This window comes from Coregonus lavaretus, assembly GCF_964263955.1.
Source record: "Coregonus lavaretus genome assembly, contig: HAP1_SCAFFOLD_1435, whole genome shotgun sequence".
NCBI lineage: Eukaryota > Metazoa > Chordata > Actinopteri > Salmoniformes > Salmonidae > Coregonus > Coregonus lavaretus.
In genome coordinates, this window is record NW_028165106.1 from 27,659 (window position 1) to 35,288 (window position 7,630).

General features: G+C 41.5%; 1 long non-coding RNA gene across 1 annotated transcript; it reads left to right on the top strand.

Moving 5' to 3' along the window:
• Positions 1-807: 807 nt before the first annotated feature.
• LOC311116268 lies at positions 808-4,324 on the top strand. The gene is made up of 4 exons (XR_014611388.1): positions 808-876; positions 1,465-2,388; positions 2,924-3,020; positions 4,246-4,324. It is a non-coding gene; the product is annotated as an uncharacterized lncRNA (long non-coding RNA).
• The last annotated feature ends 3,306 nt before the right edge of the window (positions 4,325-7,630 follow it).

Consider the following 7,630-nt stretch of genomic DNA (forward strand, 5'->3'; position numbering starts at 1 on the left):
TGGAGGCAACGGGCATGAAAATGCCACGCTGCTCAGACTACTTCCGTTACTTGTAGGCAGTAAAGTACCAGAGGGTAATGTTGCATGGGAGGTTTTGATGGACTTGAAAGAGTTGATGGAATTAGCATTGTGCCCATCATTTTCTGATGAAACATTGGACTATTTTGTTTGCAAAATCAGTGACCACAGACAGATCCTACAAGAGGCTTTCCCTAAGTTTAGGCTTCGTCCTAAACATCACTATGTGGAGCATTACCCCACCTTAGTTAAGTGTTTTGGGTCCCTGGTGCATGTTTGGACAATGCGATTTGAAGCTAAACATCGCTTCTTCAAGAGAGTGGTGCATGATGCTCAAAACTTCAAAAATGTATTGAAGACACTGGCAATCAGACACCAACACATGATGGCATATCACCTTGGTTCACCATAGTTTTTCAAACCAAAAATGCAAACATCCAGGGTTGACTCTGTTTTGGTTTCAGCTCTACCAGAAGTAGCTCAGGCTCACATTAGAGGACAAACAACTAGTGACACTGTCTATCGTACATCAAAGGTGACCATTGATGGCACAGACTATACCAGTGGCATGTTTGTGTCAGTTGGAATCAGTGGGGGGACTGTCAAAATTTTGCAGACTAACACAGATCTACCTTGTGAATCACAATGTTTATTTTCTCTGTTGTGATTATGACTCCTGATATGTAGAGCATCTTCGATCCTATGAGCTGTCAGCCATACAGGGAAGCCTGTCTATCCACCTACAATCTGACTTCAATGATACAATCCCACTCTCTGCATACAAGATTGATGGCTTGCTGCTGTTGACTCCCAAGAGGTTCATACAAGTGAGACAAAATTAAGACCACTCACTCTATGGTAAGTAATTCTTCATAAAATCATTAATTGTTCATTTATTGGAAAATGTGCTCAATATAATCAATCATTATATAAATCAACAAACCTGCAAACAACAAACCTGCCTGATAAGTTTTGGAGACATGCAGTGTTTGTTTTGCCATACATTCATTATGTCCGCCAGGGCCTCCTCCGCCCCCCCCCCCCCCCCCCCCCCCCAGGCCGTCGAAGCTTAGATTAAGATCGATTTTATGTCCACGAATCGATTGTCTAAATATGGTAATCGGGACAGCCCTAATCAACATACATGACCTGCATTTTGGAATTGCACTCTTTGGTAACACATTCTAAAGAACATGTCTATAATGCATTAAAAGCACAAATATATCTGGCTAATGTTATGGTAGTTATAATGTACTGTGGAACCCAGGTCTCAGATTTTTCTTTCAACCACTGTCACTTTGGCATGGCGGTATAAAGCATTATGAATGCTGAACAAGTTGGAGGTTGTCATTAATGATTTATTAACATTTAGAAAGCCTTATAAATGCACCATAATGTCTGTGTGCTGATGTGTTTTTAACCTCCAAATCTCTTCTTTTATTAAAGTGATGGCAGCTGAAGCCCCACAAAACATGATCCTTCGTGTCATCGAGGCAGACCGTGTTAGAAAATTAAAACTCAGCTCCCGTCCAGCCTCTGTTGATGCAGTGATTGAGATTCAGTTTGCAATACAAAAATCCAGACTTTGATGGAAAACTCACTTGCCTTGTTGACATCGAGGAGTTACCACAAAAAGCCTGTGTTCATATTTCAGTTAGACAGGATTCCAGTTCTCTTGCATCAACTGATACCCTTTCAGATGTGTCATCCCCAGAACATCTGAGCAGATGGCCTCCAGGTCCTTTACAAATTCCCACATTTGCATTTGACGTTGAGCTGACACTTAGAGATGGGAATGCTGAATTTGAAAAGAATGAGAGACCTCTTCAGTTGTCAAGGGACCAAAAGCACAATATTTTAGACAAACTGGCATCTACCATATATGGTTTTAAGGCTTACCCCAGTGATAAAGAGATAGCAATGGTGGCTGAAGCTCTTGTGAGGAAACACCCATGATTAAAAGAAGCAGGATCTGACAATGGATGGGATGGCTGGAAGAACAGCATCAAGTTTAAAATGGGCAATTACAGGACCAAGATGAGAAGGGCTGGATGTCAGGAGGTCGCTGTAAATGCTGGGAAAAGAAGCCGAAAAAACCCTGAGAATGAACCTTCACACTCCAACATCAAAAGGCCTAAGTGTGCAGAGGTCAACTTTCTGCCTAACTTTCCTCAAGGAGAGGATCCCTCAAGCCTTGACCTTTTGAGGCAGGCTATTGTCGAGGAAGTAAAGAAGACTGAGAGAAACCTACCCCTTATTAGTAAGATGATGCAGAACACGTTTGCCTTGCGACGACAGACTATTGTAATGTCCTGCCCACCGGTGAAAGAGCTAATGGACCTCTGGCCTGCTCTTCATATGCAGTCTGAGGTAAAATCATCATCAATTTAATAAATAAATTCATTTTGTAGGTTATTTTTTCTGTTTTTATCTTTGCTACTGTATGTCACATTGTGTGTAATGTTGCCTAATTTCATTCATCCTAAAATAAATAATTGCTGTTACTGTCCTTTCCTCAATGGAGGTATATGTAGAGTTCCAACGGATAACTAACCAGAACCTACCTAACACTTTCTATGCCGAGCTTGATCGCCACACTCCTCGTTTGATGGCCTTATTTAGACAGAAAGCTTCCAAAACTGAAAAGACTGCAGATGCTTTGGCAAACATTTTCGAAGTCCATGATACACAGGTGATTATACATTTCACAGGTAGTCTTAGTGTAATGTTGGGAGTTTAATGCTTCAAATAAGCTTTTTAATTCCACAATTGCACCAGTCAGCAGGTTATTAGTGGATTTATGTGCAGATATTGGCAATTAATTAATTAATTAATAATTAGTTGGGACTGTTTGGAATTGGGTTTGATAAGTAAACTTGTCACAACACTATTTTAATCTTCTTAGGAATTACATGATGTCCACACAAAGGCGTACCACTGTTCTCCATGCCCTTCCTGATTATCTACTAGAGGAAGTCTCTGGATTTTTCAGAACATGTGTGGTAAGTCCCAGTAAAGAGATATCAGGCCTATTGTACTGTAAATTAACAAATTCATATCTTCATTTCATTTCCAACACACTAGAATTTCTGTATATGTACCAGTGTTTCAACTACAAACCTCTGGCAAGATGTTTATAAGTGTGAAGTGTCATTTTGAGCCCATTACAGCATCAAAAAAATCAACTGCAAAGAAAATCAAGTAGCCGTCATTAGCCTCACAGTGGAACACATAAAATTAATCTCACTTTCTCAGCAACGAGAGCACAACGCAGCAGAATGAACAGGAGTCTTTCAGACTTGTGTATTTATTGTTATTTAAATGACATCCAACTAGGGGTGGAACAGTACACAGAAGTCACGGTTCGGTTCATACCTCGGTTCAGACATTACGGTTCGGTTTGGTACAATGGAGGGGAAAGCAAAACAAAAATGCAGAAGGCACATTTTTTTATTGTGCATGTCTCAGGCTGTCCACTGAGCTAGCTGTAACAGCTTGAAGTGTATAAAGTAAGATGTAAACAGTAAACAAGAAGTACCCTGCATCATCTCCAGACTCCATCTGTAACTTGTAAACAAAATAAGACAATCAGCTAGTAGTGTGCTATAGGAGACAAGCGCTGCTCTCATATGTGAATGCACAGAGCAGGGATGTTAAAAGAGCAGCTTCGGTTACACAGAGCAGTTGACGAGTTTTGGTGTTAGCTTCACACGCTAACGGCGAAGCTAACAGCTAACGGCGGAGCTAACAGCTAACGGCGGAGCTAACAGCTAACGGCGGAGCAAACAGCGAATCAAACGGGCCTGGAGGCCATTTGTGGTCGAGGCGAGAAGGGATACAGCTACGTCCGTGTTTGGTTGTATTTGGAAGGGACTAGTTTGTTTCATGTGGACTCTTCATTTGGACTGGACTGACTGACTCGACATGTAGGCGGGGCTCGGGAGCTTCAGAGCTAAGGGCAGGGCTACAGATTAGGTGTCCCTAAAGAACCGCTTGTCTAACAGTAGTTCCGCATTACATTCATTAATTTGCACTCAAGTTTTATTTATTTTTATACTGTGTATTCTCCGTGTAAATTCATGTACCGTACCGAGACGCCCGTACCATTTCGGTTCAATACAAATATATGTACCGTTCCACCCCTACATCCAACTGTAATCAAAATTGCCACAGCCATTGTTTCAGTAAATGTGATTAGTATATGTTCTCCCTTTTCATTTTTTAAAGGATGATATGGATGAGCCAGACCTGTGGGATGCATCAGTGGTCCTCCTTACAACAGTCAGTGATGATGCCACAAGCCCAGAACATTTTCACAATTTCTCACTTGCAATTCGAACTTAAAGGGTCATTCAAGTGAAACTTCCCAGTCGGAACTAGGTATTTCCGATAACTCTGATAGCACCCTGAACACGACATTAATATGTGTGATCGACAAGAGTAGGGTCTGGGTCCCGGCGTGTCCAGTCACCATACCCATTCCATAGGAGTGAGTGTCAGTAGTCTACTATATGTCCGTGCTATGTGAAGTAAGTATGGTGATTATTATTAAGGTTCTGGTCGTCTGAGATACCAACAAGTAAGGCTATACAACATACAATATCAATAAATATATATTTTCTCCTATTAGTGTATTTGAGTTTGTTCTGTCGTTTCTGGATGATTTAATTGAAATTGCAACCAACTTTCTATGGCTTGTTTTAGATATAGTGATATTTGAGAGATTATTTCATTTCAAATAACTGAAAGTGAGAGGTTGTAATTTGAATAAAGGGGGGAAATGCCATTACTGAACATGTGGTGATTAGAACAAAAGATTTTACTCTTGACTTTGGCGAATATTATCGCGCGGCAGTGTCCTAATGCCTGCGCGCAGTGGACTATTGGCATCGTTCGCCATAGCAGGCTGGCATTAGATTAGAACATAAGATTTCACTCTTGACTTCAGCGACTATTATTGCGCATAAAGGGCCGGCAGTGTACTTTTGCGCGCACATTGTGCTTTTGCCTGCGCGCAGTGTGCAGTTGCATCCGCGCAGTGTACTATTGGCCTCGTTTGCCATAGCAGGCTAGCATTAAATTATAACACAAGATTTCACTCTTGACTATGGCGACTATTATTGCGTGTAAAGGCCAGCAGTGATCTATTGTTTTGGGCGCGCAGTGTATTATTGCGGGCGCACGCAAAGTGTATTGTTTTTTGGCGTACAGTGTGTTTTATGGGCGCGCAGTGTATTGTTTTGGGTGCGCAGTGTACTGTTTTGGGTGCGCGGTCAAAAAAAAAGAGAAGCAAAGCATCCCTTCCGATAGCCGACAGAGGAGGCCTCCGTAACGGGCCAATCGGGGTGGTGGGGAGATGGTGTCCAATCAGCAGATGCCACTGCCGGCTTTATACATTTCACATGGGCATTTCGAGGCTATACTCCGACTGTCTAAGAAGGAAGCTAGCGCCATGGCCAGAACCAAGCAAACCGCTCGCAAATCCACCCGTGGCAAAGCCTACAGGATGCAGCTCGCCGCCAAGGCTGCGCGCAAAGTCAACATGTAAGGAAAATCGTTGTGTACGAACCTGGGATATTTACGTTAAGGATTATGTTTACCAATCGATGACAGTATTGACTCAATACGGGGTTTGCTTTCCGCTATCCGTCGCCGTTTAAATGTCTGACATATAACCGTGCTCGACAAAACCACAGGTAGCATAATGTATTTCATCAGATTTCGTGCGTTTCTGTGTGAAAAGACACGAATTTATGTGCTACTTAATTCGTGCGAAAAGACAGCAATTTAACACACAACAACCATAAACGGATAGCCTATTTTTCTTTATTTTCTTTATTATGGCTAATTAAACGTTATGAATATACAGAAATGTTGTCTTTATTTAATAATGTTTCAAACATTGTAGTTGTATGCCTATGTACTGTTTGAGATTTTCTGAACATCATTTGTGAGAAAATACACACATTTACGTGCAACTTAATTCGTGGGAAAAATTGTTTTATTAATGCTAACGCTGTTTTCTATGCTTTATTTCGATTAATACTTTGGGATACTGGTGCACTTTTGGTCAGAAAGCCCCCTTTTCCGTGTAGGCAACAGTACACGATTTTCTTCATAATGCATTTCATATTTCGTAGAGTCTAAATTACACAATTTTCTTCATTATTCATTTAATACATGTTAAAGAGGTTAATGTAAAAATAATGAAATATGTCGGCTTTCACTTATGGCACTTCCAAGGCCTTTCTATTGTGGTTATGTCAATCATATTATATACTTAGGCTATTGTAACGCGTTCAACCAGTTAGCAAGTCAGAAATGTCCGTTTCCTAGTACCGACTAGCACTTGAATGCTGTATTATGCCAACTTCACATTCTCGTGAAAAATGGGAAGTTGTAACTCCCACATGATTGTGTTCAAGTGGTTTTGAAGTCGGAACAATTCTTAAACCAATAAGATTGGCAACAACATTTTCACTATTTCTCACTTGTAATTCCTACTTGGAGGGTCATTCAAGTGAAACTTCCCAGTCGGAACTAGGTATTTCCGATAACTCTGATAGCACCCTGAACACGACATTAATATGTGTGATCGACAAGAGTAGGGTCTGGGTCCCGGCGTGTCCAGTCACCATACCCATTCCATAGGAGTGAGTGTCAGTAGTCTACTATATGTCCGTGCTATGTGAAGTAAGTATGGTGATTATTATTAAGGTTCTGGTCGTCTGAGATACCAACAAGTAAGGCTATACAACATACAATATCAATAAATATATATTTTCTCCTATTAGTGTATTTGAGTTTGTTCTGTCGTTTCTGGATGATTTAATTGAAATTGCAACCAACTTTCTATGGCTTGTTTTAGATATAGTGATATTTGAGAGATTATTTCATTTCAAATAACTGAAAGTGAGAGGTTGTAATTTGAATAAAGGGGGGAAATGCCATTACTGAACATGTGGTGATTAGAACAAAAGATTTTACTCTTGACTTTGGCGAATATTATCGCGCGGCAGTGTCCTAATGCCTGCGCGCAGTGGACTATTGGCATCGTTCGCCATAGCAGGCTGGCATTAGATTAGAACATAAGATTTCACTCTTGACTTCAGCGACTATTATTGCGCATAAAGGGCCGGCAGTGTACTTTTGCGCGCACATTGTGCTTTTGCCTGCGCGCAGTGTGCAGTTGCATCCGCGCAGTGTACTATTGGCCTCGTTTGCCATAGCAGGCTAGCATTAAATTATAACACAAGATTTCACTCTTGACTATGGCGACTATTATTGCGTGTAAAGGCCAGCAGTGATCTATTGTTTTGGGCGCGCAGTGTATTATTGCGGGCGCACGCAAAGTGTATTGTTTTTTGGCGTACAGTGTGTTTTATGGGCGCGCAGTGTATTGTTTTGGGTGCGCAGTGTACTGTTTTGGGTGCGCGGTCAAAAAAAAAGAGAAGCAAAGCATCCCTTCCGATTGCCGACAGAGGAGGCCTCCGTAACGGGCCAATCGGGGTGGTGGGGAGATGGTGTCCAATCAGCAGATGCCACTGCCGGCTTTATACATTTCACATGGGCATTTCGAGGCTATACTCCGACTGTCTAAGAAGGAAGCTAG